The 12201-nt window shown below is 38.4% G+C and overlaps 1 protein-coding gene across 2 annotated transcripts in view; it reads right to left on the bottom strand.

The window, feature by feature from the left end:
- The window catches only part of tead1b (TEA domain family member 1b), a 62357-nt gene extending 59730 nt beyond the window's left edge, over positions 1–2627 (bottom strand). Inside the window, exons 1-2 of one of the 2 annotated variants that reach the window (XM_032513351.1) lie at positions 2367–2627; positions 1767–1902 (exon numbers count right to left, since the gene is read on the bottom strand). The gene's annotated coding sequence lies outside the window, so the exon portion shown is untranslated. The remainder of the gene's footprint in view (positions 1–1766; positions 1903–2366) is intronic. The other variant, XM_032513357.1, reaches the window with a different exon arrangement.
- Positions 2628–12201: the final 9574 nt, after the last annotated feature.

The following is a 12201-nucleotide window of genomic DNA, read 5'->3' as shown; positions in this document are numbered from 1 at the left end:
TTGTTTATTTTATTTTTTTTAAATTATATACAGACAGACAAAGGCTCAGTGTCATCAGCTGTGAACATATGTTTGTTGTAGTCTCTTTAACAAACTACAGGCAATGCTTAATGTGCTGCACTATGCTCCATCAAAAACCAGGGGAAGTTTAGTAACTCCTAGTTTCAGAGGTAAAGCCTCATTCAGTTAAACAAAGACAACATCCTATTCACAAATGTTATGCAGGCTTCAGTCCAACAGGTCCACTGGTTGCATAATCTAAAAACAAAGCATCCATTTCTACCCCTAATTTTTTCTTCCAAGCAAGCAGATTTACAACGTGACATGTCCGGGGTTCCACCTGACTACATTCAGACTGTTTCCTGAAAATGATAACAGCCCTTTCATGTTAATTAACATTTTCTACAATTCTCAATGTCTTTTCAACGTATTTTTGTCTCGTAACAAGTTAGGTAAAATGATTAACAGCCCTGAACAGTAAGAAAAGGCATCTGGCCATAACCAGCTTCTTTGACAATAAAAACAAAATATTGGGAGGCTGTAGGTGCTGCAGACAAAAACCTGTGGTAATGTTAACTCGTTACTATTAATGAGTAGTAGTAGTAGTAGTAGTAGTTGTAGTGATGAAGTAGGGATGAAAAATTGATTTTTTTCTTGTTCAAGCTTGTGCAGGTCTTTTTTCTTTTTCCCATTGTTCAGTTGTGTCACTTCCTCTGTTAAGCTTATTATAATACAAAACAGCAACTTTAACAATCTAGTTTTGTTTTTGTTTTTTTGAGAAGCGATGGCAACTGAAGCCACAAGATGTGTGACTAGACAGCTGATTGAGATACTAAAAAACTATTGGAGAGCTCACAAGAGAGTGAATGAGATTATTACATAATTCTTAGCTAAATTAATGAAGTATATTGACACCTTGATGGAATCACCAACAGCATATCTGAGCTGTGTAAACAACTGAGGCCTGATGACCTGACTGGGCTGTTTGCTCAAAGCAAACCAAATCTGGCCATTTAAAGCAGCAAATACACAAAAAAGTGTCAAGGGTAAAAACAAATGCAGACTAACCAAAGTCTGGCACAAAGAGGAGATCCTTCAGTGTTTTGTGCAATAGGGTGTACACCCACTTTTAAAGCCAACTTTACTGTTGCTAATGAAAGCTTTTGGCCTCATTCGGATCCCTCTCTTTGCATAATAGCTTGTGTAATTTCCCAGAGTCCACAAAAAGATATGGGATGAAATCATTGTAGCCTACAACTTTGTGACACACACACACACACACACACACACACACACACACACACACACACAACACACACACACACACACACACAGCTGGCATACAGTTGGAGGGGAGATCGGTTTTAGCTGAGCAGGTATTTCCCAAACTAGAGGAAGGAAAAGGGAAACAATGAAGGAAACCCCAAAGAACTGCATAAACCTCAATTTAAGCTATTTTCCTTCTTAATCGATATCCAAAGGGTTTAGCTAGCTCAAGCAGGCCACTTTTATATTATTTTAAACAGCCAACGTAACGCAAAACCTATAGAAAAATACAAGATACTGCATTGTTTTTTTCCCTTAAGTAGTAACGTCAGTTTTCGGGTACTCAGGGAGAGACACAGAGGAGCTTTAATCCACCACACAAGCCTTTCCCTCCGGTTCACTCGGTTTCTTTTACAGTTACAGTAACGTTAAATTAACAACATGGAGCACACACGCTGCAGAGAGAAGTAACGTTAACAAACGTTAAAAAATGTACTTACACAAAACTTCAATGGCGATTAAAAAAGCACCGCTAAAACGCGTTGAAGCAACAAGTCTCTCCACCGTGTTTTCTTCTTCGAGGTGGTCCGAAAATGCTCCGGTGAAATCTCCAACAACTCCCGCCGGCTGAGCAAACTACGGAGGAAAACAGCAACGTTTTCAACCGTCATCTTGTCCAAAAAAATCGTTATTCTTGCGGTCTGTTTTTTTTTAGTTCATTCCGAATCCCGCGGGGACTTTCTGGGGATCTGACACAGGACAACACGGCCTCTGGAGCTTTTTAGAGGGGCGTATGATAGGGCTTCTTTTAAAAAATGTGAAAAATGTCAAAGATTTTCGCTGCCATGTCAAAGCCATGGGCTACAACAGTGTGTTCAAAGTGAGCACCCTGTTGCAAACAGCGACCAGAATCGGCCATCTATCTCAGCGATGGTAAAAGACGACCTAACGTTACTTTACGCCATGGGATAAATAGTAAACACCTAAATAAGCCGACATTTTATAATAAACTGTTTAATATTTACAAATGCGTCAACTAAAACCCAACGAACAGAAGTCTACAACCAGTTTGGATACCTGCAACTACCATTGCAACTTACCTCGTTATTGATATCTCATATAAAAAAAAATGTCCCCTTTTTGACAAATGGGATGTTATGGGGTATTTTTTTAATACTATGTCAAGTTATTCTGGTGTTTCTGGACCAGCCAGGAAGGTGTAGGTGAATCGCGCACTGACGGAGATGCGAAGAATGCTCGGAATGAGAAGAGGAATGAAATGAACGCAAAGAGCGAGTTTGCGCCGGGGCGGAGCGAGAGGTGGCGTCATCCCGAGCCCAGCAGCCAGCCTGGGCAGCGGGCAGCAGCAGGGACACAGGGAGGGTACAAACAAAACATCCCGAGAAATGACGCCTTCAGGGACACCACGAAGATCAGATTTTACAACGCCACAGTCCTGAAGCCCACAACAGCATCGACCCAGCTACAGTTATCAATACAGAACAAAGTCCCTCACAGACAGTGGTGGAAGAAGTATTCAGATCTGCTCAGCAATTCAGCAATAGGCCTACTACAGTGTAGAAATACTCAGTTACAATCAAAAGTACAAAAGTATCGGCTTCAAATACACTAAAAGCACCTACAGTTAACTACTTATTATGCAGAATGGCCCATTTTAGAATCAAATATAACTGGATTATAATTGGTGATGCATTATTATGTACATTTAAGTTTATGTTTAATGATGCAGCTGGTAAAGGTAGAGCTAATTTTAATTACTTTATATACTTCTGGGTAGTTTAACCAGTGGTGGAAGAAGTACTCAGATCGTTTAAGTAAAAGTAGCTATTCTACAATGTAGAAATAATCTTCAAACAAATCAATGAAAAAAACAGTACTCATTTTGCAGAATAGTCAATTTTAGAATCATGCATATTACATTTTTGGATTTAATTATTAATACATTAATGTGTACATTTCTTATGTACAAGTACTGCTATACACTCTTATATTGTTTTATTATACTGTATTTTCTGTTATTCTTCTATACTATATTACTACACTACTGCACCATGTACTATGTTGAATTTCCATAACTATATCATAATGTAGTTACTATATGATACTATAACACAGTAATTTTCCAGTTTGGGATTAATAAAGTCTGTCTATCTATCTATGAATCTATGTATCTATCTATCTATCTATCTATCTATCTATCTATCTATCTATCTATCTATACATCTATCTATCTATCTACCTACCTATATTATGTTAATATGTTACATTGCATTATATTCTATTCTGGTGTGCTGTCTACATCAACCTGTTGACTCTGCTGCTATTAATTACACCAGTGTCACTTTTTTAGCACCGCTCCCTTAGACTGTCATTGTTTCCAAATACTCTTGCATAGTTTCAATTTGTTATTCCATTCTATTTGTTTTTTACCTCTTATTTATTTGTGTTACTTTCTATACTTATCTGTAGTAATTTCTGTTGTTTGTTGTACTGTTTCAACCAAAGCTGTATCCTGTCTTATCTTATCTTATGCGATACATGATATCAGCTAAAAACGTGAAATGTCTAAAATTACATGTGAAATTTCACATTCTTCAATTTAACATGTTTTATAAAGTGATGAAATCAAAACATGTAGTTTTCAAACATTTCACCTGTGAAATATATTTAGCATATCCAAATGAATTTCACATGTGGTTTTGTTGCAACAAACAAACAGACAAACAAACAAAAGCAGGACAGCTAGCATAACCTCCTTAGACGCAGGCAACTAACTACCTTAATAACAAAAGACACCATCCATTCAGTTTGGCTGGTCAACTGGGGCACCAATGTGTAGGAAGAAAATAGTTATCTTAGTGCTTTTGATTTGAAATTTGCCTCTTAATTAATGGTAATGTATCAATGTATTCATATGGTGGTTTTAAATAAACATGAGATGGAGGCAGTGATGGAAAAACAAAATCCATGCAACATGTCATGACAAATATTCACACCATCTAAAGACACTGCAGAGTCCAATTACTGAGCTGCCACAGTGCTACAGTGTTATAAAAACAGTGTGCATTAAATTACTTTGAATGATGGACTGACCAGTGGCATTCATGTTTGTTTGCTTAACCAACACTTCTGTTTAATTTAGTGTCAACTTGGTTATATGCTTTATAGTGAAGCAAGATTACTTGATCCATAGACATAATGTGAATTAACAAAATACATCAAACAATGGAATTTGCTGTCATGGCTTCTGTCTTCCATCATTTTCCCTCTCTTCTTAATCACATCTTTAGGTTATTCCTTACCGCTCAGTTCAGGGATAAAATATTTCCTAGCGGACATAAAGGCACCAATTGACTGAACAAATCTGGCAAAATTCAAACGGGAGGGAAAAGGGAAGTGTTCAAGCAGGCCTTCATTCAGATTGGGTGTAGAGAAACTTTGTAAAGTTATAAATTCCAGTCTAAACAGACTGTGATCTGCAACTGATTGACCATCATATCCTATTACAGAGACTGGGACATTTAATTGGCATTAAAGGAACTGCTCTAAGCTTGTTTAAGTCTAATTTATCAGATCTGTCTCAGTTTTTACATGTTAACGATGAATACACCACGCACGCCAAAGTTAGTCGTAGAGTCCCACAAGGATCTGTGCTTGGTCCAATCCTGTTCACTTTATATATGCTTCCTTTAGGCAATATTATCAGGAAATACTCCATAAACTTTCATTGTTATGCAGATGATACTCAATTATATCTATCAATCAAGCCAGATGAAACTAATCAGTTAGCTAAACTTTAAATGTCCCTTCAGGATGTTAAAACCTGGATGACCTGTAATTTTCTAATGTTAAAACTCACTCAAAGTTATTTTTCTGGAGCCCAAGCACCTCCGTGACGCATTATCCAAAGAGATAGTTACTCTGGATGGCATCACCCTGGCCTCCAGCACCACTGTGAGGAATCTTGGAGTTATCTTTGATCAGGACGTGTCGTTTAATTCTCACATTAAGCAAATTTCAAGGATCGCCTTTTCACCTACCTAACATTGCAAAAATCAGGAATATCCTGTCTAAAACTGATGCAGAAAAACTAGTCCATGCATTTGTTATTTCTAGGCTGGATAACTGCAATTCTTTATTATCAAGCTGCTTGAAAAAGTCCATAAAGACTCTACAGCTGATCCAGAATGCTGCAGCACGTGTTCTGACAGGAACCAGGAAAAGAGATCATATCACTCCTGTTTTAGCTTCTCTGCATTGGCTTCCTGTAAAATCCAAAATAGAATTTAAAATCCTTCTTCTCACCTACAAAGCTTTTCATGGTCAGGTACTATCTTATCGTAATAGCACACAGCACCTTACAACCCCACCAGAGCACTGCACTCCCAGAATGCAGGGTGACTTGTGGTTCCTAGAGTCTCTAAAAGTAGAACGGGAGCCAGAGTGTTCAGCTATCAGGCTCCTCTCCTTTGAAACCAGGTTCCAGTTTGGGTTCAGGAGGCAGACACCGTCCCCACATTTAAGAATAGGCTTAAGACGTTCCTCTTTGAGAAAGCTTAAACAGTCACCTACAGGATTATTAGGAACACAATACTAATACTGTGTTTGACCCCCTTTTCGCCTTCAGAACTGCCTTAATTCTACGTGGCATTGATTCAACAAGGTGCTGAAAGTATTCTTTAGAAATGTTGGCCCATATTGATAGGATAGCATCTTGCAGTTGATGGAGATTTGTGGGATGCACATCCAGGGCACGAAGCTCCCGTTCCACCACATCCCAAAGATGCTCTATTGGGTGGAGATCTGGTGACTGTGGGGGCCATTTTAGTACAGTGAACTCATTGTCATGTTCAAGAAACCAATTTGAAATGATTCGAGCTTTGTGACATGGTGCATTATCCTGCTGGAAGTAGCCATCAGAGGATGAACATCCCCCACACCATTACACCACCACCACATGCCATCACACCACTTGCAAATTGTAGCCTCTTTTTCCTATTTGTAGTGGAGATGAGTGGTACCCGGTGGGGTCTTCTGCGGTTGTAGCCCATCCGCCTCAAGGTTGTGCATGTTGTGGTTTCACAAATGCTTTGCTGCATACCTTGGTTGTAACGAGTTGTTATTTCAGTCAAAGTTACTCTTCTATCAGCTTGGATCAGTTGGCCCATTCTCCTCTGACCTCTAGCATCAACAAGGCCTTTTCGCCCACAGGACTGCCGCATACTGGATGTTTTTCCCTTTTCACACCATTCTTTGTAAACCCTAGAAATGGTTGTGCTATAAAATCCCAGTAACTGAGCAGATTGGGAAATATTCATGCCATGGGATTGGTTGATTAGATAATTGCATTAATGAGAAATTGAACAGGTGTTCCTAATAATCCCTTAGGTGAGTGTAGTTAGGGCTGGCTCAGGAGAGTCCTGAACCATCCCTTTGTTATGCTGTTATAGGCCTAGACTGCCGAGGGACTTCCCATGATGCACTGAGCACCTTTCTGCTCCTCCTTCTCTCAATCTGTATGCAACCTCATCCCATTAATGCATGTTACTAACTCGACTTCTTCCCTTTCCTGTAGTCTTGTGCTCTCTTGCCCTTCTCCTACAGTTCTCTCTCTCTCTCTCTCTCTCTCTCTGTTTCTGTCTCTCTCTGTCTCTTTCTCTCACCCCCATCCGGGTGAGGCAGATGATTGCCCACCATGAGTCATGGTTCTGCTCGAGGTTTCTGCGTCTTAAAATGAAGTTTTTCCTTGCCTCTGTCACCTAGTGCTTGCTCTTGGTGGAAATTGTTGGGTTTCTATAAACAACATCACAGAGTACAGTCTAGACCTGTTCTTTTATGAAAAGTGCTGTGAGATAAATGTTGTTGTATGTGTGATTTGGCGCTGTATAAATAAATTGAATTGAATTGAACTGGGTATCATTTTATACAAACAGATATATTTTCTTTATCATGTATTTACCTCTTAACAGCTCTATCTCATCAGAACAGTGATATATCTATTACTTACCAGGCTATGGATTCATTCCAAATTTTAGCTTCTATGTCATCTTAAAGTCTATTAAATCTACCGTATATTCTTTTACCAAACTATGTTCCCAGACCTGCTCTATGTATAAAACAAAGGTTGTGTTGGCCAGATTTACAAGTGTGAGTTCAAACACTTAAAGACAGAGAACCCAGTCAAAGACATGTCTGTGGTCCTGTCTGAACAAGTCATCCATTAGAAGCCAGTGTTTCGACACCAATCCTTCAAAAGAAAAGGATCTATGAAGATGAACGACTGCCCCTCCAAGAACATCCATCAACAACTTTTAACACCTGTCTGTGCACGTTTAGCCGAGAGAGTAAAAAAAGCTAGGTGTATGATTTAAATGTTCTTTATACTGGATTGTATTTAAATGTATTTGTTCAGTCAGTCTTTTTATTCCGTAATCTGTTGAAAGTGCAATTCATGTTACAGCTGAGCAGTAGCCACTCAAAGACATTGTAAGCTGTCGTATCACTTTCTCTATTGTCCTGTGTGTTGGCTGCTCCCTCAACAACAAACTATTAAAATCATCCCCCCCCCCCCCCCCCCCCTCCTTAAAAGATGAATGCAGCAGTATGTAACTAAAGGAGCTCAGATTTATCAGTGGTCATCAGCTGAGAGTGTTTAAAAGCTAAATGTTAAAAAGAAGCTCTCATCACGTGTGTCAGAAGTCAGAAAATGCTCTAATTTGAGAAGTCTTCAGTGTCGGTGCACTCAGAGGAGACTTTGTTTTGTAAGTTACTGAGCCAAATGATTACAGATAAATTATGGATATATGAATTCAGGAAGTTCTTATCTCTCTAGTTTGCAGTTATTGCATTTCATCATTCCTGTGTGTAGTGTAGCTGTTGTGTAACAGGGTGTGGCCACACAAGAGCGGTGCTGTGGTACAAGCTGTAAAGGTGGCAAATGAGACATTTGGATAAATATACCAGTGGTGAATGAGCAAACGGATGTGAGACAGAGTGGGAAAGTCATCTGTTTGAATGCGTGTTCCGCTAATTAGAGACAGGTGGTTAAGGTCCACACCTCAGTAAATACTGTACACACACCTCTGCCAGCTTTTAAACACTTAAAACATTGAACAGATACTGTGTTGCTTAAGTATAATTAAACTTTGTCCCAGTCTTGTCCAAATGTTTCCTTATTTTTGTGATTTATTTTAAGATAATTTTGTGTATATCAAGTATCTGTAGCTGTGTTGAGCCGTAGTTTAAAGGAAGGATACATTTCATTGTAAATATCTTAACTATAAGTCAGTTATTTTAAACTCCTGCAAGCTTTTTTGTATGCAAATTAGTTTGATGATGATATTCATTTGCCACTGTTGGGTCATTCTGGGTCATTGAGCACACCAGTTCAGGGGTTGTGTTTGATGGATCTATCCAGTTAACCTTTATTCTTCCCTCTCTCTGTGCAACAGGTACATAGTTTCTATGCCAGAATACTTGCATGATCCTTGATTTACTGTGTGGTAATTTGATTAAACATTAATTTAGAAATATCCAAAGTATAAGAACAAAACTGAAATAAAGAACATCTTAAAGTTAGATTTTAACATAGAACTTCATGCCAGTTTATTTTTTGTTTTAGATGTGCACATTTTCAAACCAATTGTCAATTAAACTGTTAAATCTGGAGAATTATAGGGCCCTGGAGAAATGACCCACTTTGCAATCCAGCCTAGGAAGAACTGATCAGAGGCCCTGGCTTCATAAACTTTGTCCTCCACAGAACCTGAAGGCCAAACGTCCACTAAACAATGTTTAGACAATCCTTCTAAACTTGTAAAAAGAAAAAGGAAGAAGAAAAAAGGAAGAAATTAAAACAAAAATAACTTCAAACAAATCATTTTCTGCTGCCCTTAATTAATGTAGTGGAGCTAATATGTAGCTTAAAAATAATAAATATGATGTGGTTGTTGACGTCATTTTGGTTGTTTTTATGCCCCTCCTTATTAACGCAAAAGTGAAACCTAGACCATGCATGTTCAACTACTCCTGCATTACTCAGACCTACACTCTCCTGTATTGCACTTACACTGCACCATGTGTACTCTTCTCCCACAAATGGTCAACAATTTTTCCCAAACTGAACATAAAACAGGCTAATGGAACTGACCCTGTCATGAAGCAGCCTCGCAGTTGTTCAGGAATAACACTGTAATAACAAACACTTTCTGTCTATACAACAGGCTGCTGTTTTTGGGTTGCTTTTGTGACAATTTCATTTCCTGATAGTATACCTTACTTTCAATGACTAATGATCATAGGTCCAACATCAGGTCATGACTTACAACGGTGCTTTCTTGTCATGACCTACAGTATACATAATGTCTGCTTTTATTATCCAGTCTTTCACCTTAAACCTCCAAACATGTATCATCTGGTTTGACTGTCAAATTTTGTTTCCCCTTTCATTGTCAAACTTCTAAATTGGGTTAAATTCCCTAACAAGTAAATAATTGATTTCTGTTCACCCTGTTCAGTTGGCGCTTCCAAGCCCGTCAGCATCCAAATATATCAACCTTAGCAAAGACCACATGTGCATTGACCAAGAGCAAAATGTGTCATGCAATGCCTCATCTGAACATGTTAGCCATGTGTAGTCTGTATTAAACTACTGTCTAAATGACAGTAGCATGCAATGTGTTGCATAGGTCAGACTGACTAAGCTTCTTTTTTATGCTTTTGTACATTATAAACTGTCATCAAGGTACAATGTTTGCAAACAGCAAAAAACAGATAAAAGCAGACCAAATTCCAAACCCTTTTGTAATCTTCATTTTTGTGAGTGCAGAACTCTGTCACTAATGTCTTCACTCTGCTGTGTCACTTTCAACATTCATGCTGTTTTCAGCAGAGATAAAACATGTCAGAGGGCTCTTTTTTTGTAAGCCAATTTGGGAGCTTGGGGACACCGCAGATAATATCACCTTAATCATTAAGTGCATGCTTCAAAAAACACCACTCAGCTGTTCTGAACAAATGAAGCTATAGTTTCTCCACTGCTCTTCTCACTCCTGGTTGATAAGTTTGGTCTGTGCTATAGAATTGCTTTGATTTGACCCTGCTGCTCTAAGCCTCTAGGGAGGCCATGGTACAATAGAATTAGCCTGGTTTAGTTCATTTTGCTCCAGATCTGCCACTGCTTGGCCTGGTCTGGTTCAACCTGGCCTGCAACCTCCTCTAATCAGATAGCCGTGTAAGGCCAGGTGCTTTGCTGGCTCTCTGCTTTGACTGCTCAGCCAGCCGTGCTGATTTGCTTTATTCAGAGATAAGAGAAGGACTAGTGAGGGCCACTTACTGCTTACATGAATAGGAGTCGGGGAGCCAGCATCCCAATCAGCAGAGCTTCTGATTATTTCATACATTGTATTTGTGCCTAAGTGCATTTGTTTTCTTTTGTTTGAGTATGCCTGTGTTTACCTAAGTATTTTGTTACTGTCACTGTACAGCTTGTTGAATTTATTTTTGTGTCATGGAAGATTTTTAAACCACAAATAAATTACATCAAAATAGTCTAAATGTCCTGTATGTTATAAATATATGAACACCATGTCAATTTAAGGTCCAATTTAAATGTTGTTTTTAAGGATCACAGATGAACTCATGAACACTTTTAAAGCAAGAAATGCCCCCTTGTGGCAACTTAGAACCCTGTTTTCTGTTCCACTTATCAGCTCATACATCTTTAAGCTGCTCCACTTATTCAATCTGCTCAAGTTTCCATTTAAATAGTTATCTGTCATTCTGATGTTATATTACAAGAATGAATTGTATTTTAAACATGTGTTTGAATAAATTATTGTAAATTGGAAAAGTCTATATAATGGATAAGGAATAAAACAAAAGATTTCTATATGGTAGAAACAGAATTATGTCAACTTTGTTTCTCAGCCTGGACTAGAATAAAGATTGTTGGGCATAAATAATGAAATAAAACAATTTTTTTTAAATTAGGTTTCTTTTTTTATCTGATCATTTATGACCTCAAAATGCACATATTCCTTGTATTCTGAATGTCCAGCCTTATTGATATAAAAGCAGTGGACCGTAAAGCATTGTGAAATTTCTCCTACAAGTGCCACTGCTGCCGACAATGTGAGATCCAAATTTATTTACACACTGATACTACAAAGGTTTTCTCATTTGATCTGCACTTCACACATACTTCCATTTATCAGATTGTCTTTCTTTGTGGATTTTAAGACTCATTTTTATGTTGATTGGATTTTTAGAACATTTCTGTTTCCAAAAGTTGCCTCATCATGTTTCTCAGGGACAATCTGATGAAATGTGATCATACCACTTTGAAACAATTGATGTCCCATGAAACTCCAAGAAACTCAGTGCAATTATTATGCAGCAGGAGTTTAAATTTGAAAGCCTATTGCAGCCAGGAAAAGCGATCTGTGAATTGCAGTATGCCAGAGTTGCGGTTTCTGATGTCTGTGGCAACATCCGAGCAGTGGTGCACCGGAGTGATGCATTTTACTTCAACCAGCCAGAGCTGAAGGAGACACAAAAGGGGGGAGATGCAATAGTGAAGAAGCTGTAACTAGGAGTAGCCTATGGCGGAAGTTAGAGAGGAAAATCCTAATAAGCGTCCAAGAAAAGTTTCTGGAGTGGATGCTCCAAATAAAAAAAGAAACTCAGCATTCAGGGGAAGGATTACATTTTTTTTTTGAAGAAAGAAAAAGAAAAGAAAGAAAACTCTCCTGGGTGCAGGCTGTGTAATAATAAACTCCTCCAAAAGTCTTTGTGTCAGTGGAGCTTGTACTTCTTGCAGGAGAGTAAGCAGGTGGTCAGGGTTAACAACAAGTTCTCTAAATGTTGTTGCTAAGGCCCTACAGGCATGAATTTTTTCTCCACTGTACATTATGT

Source organism: Etheostoma spectabile, chromosome 1 (assembly GCF_008692095.1).
Source record: "Etheostoma spectabile isolate EspeVRDwgs_2016 chromosome 1, UIUC_Espe_1.0, whole genome shotgun sequence".
NCBI classification, from domain to species: domain Eukaryota; kingdom Metazoa; phylum Chordata; class Actinopteri; order Perciformes; family Percidae; genus Etheostoma; species Etheostoma spectabile.
Note: the sequence above shows the minus strand (reverse complement) of the source record. Positions and strands in the feature narration are given on the sequence as shown.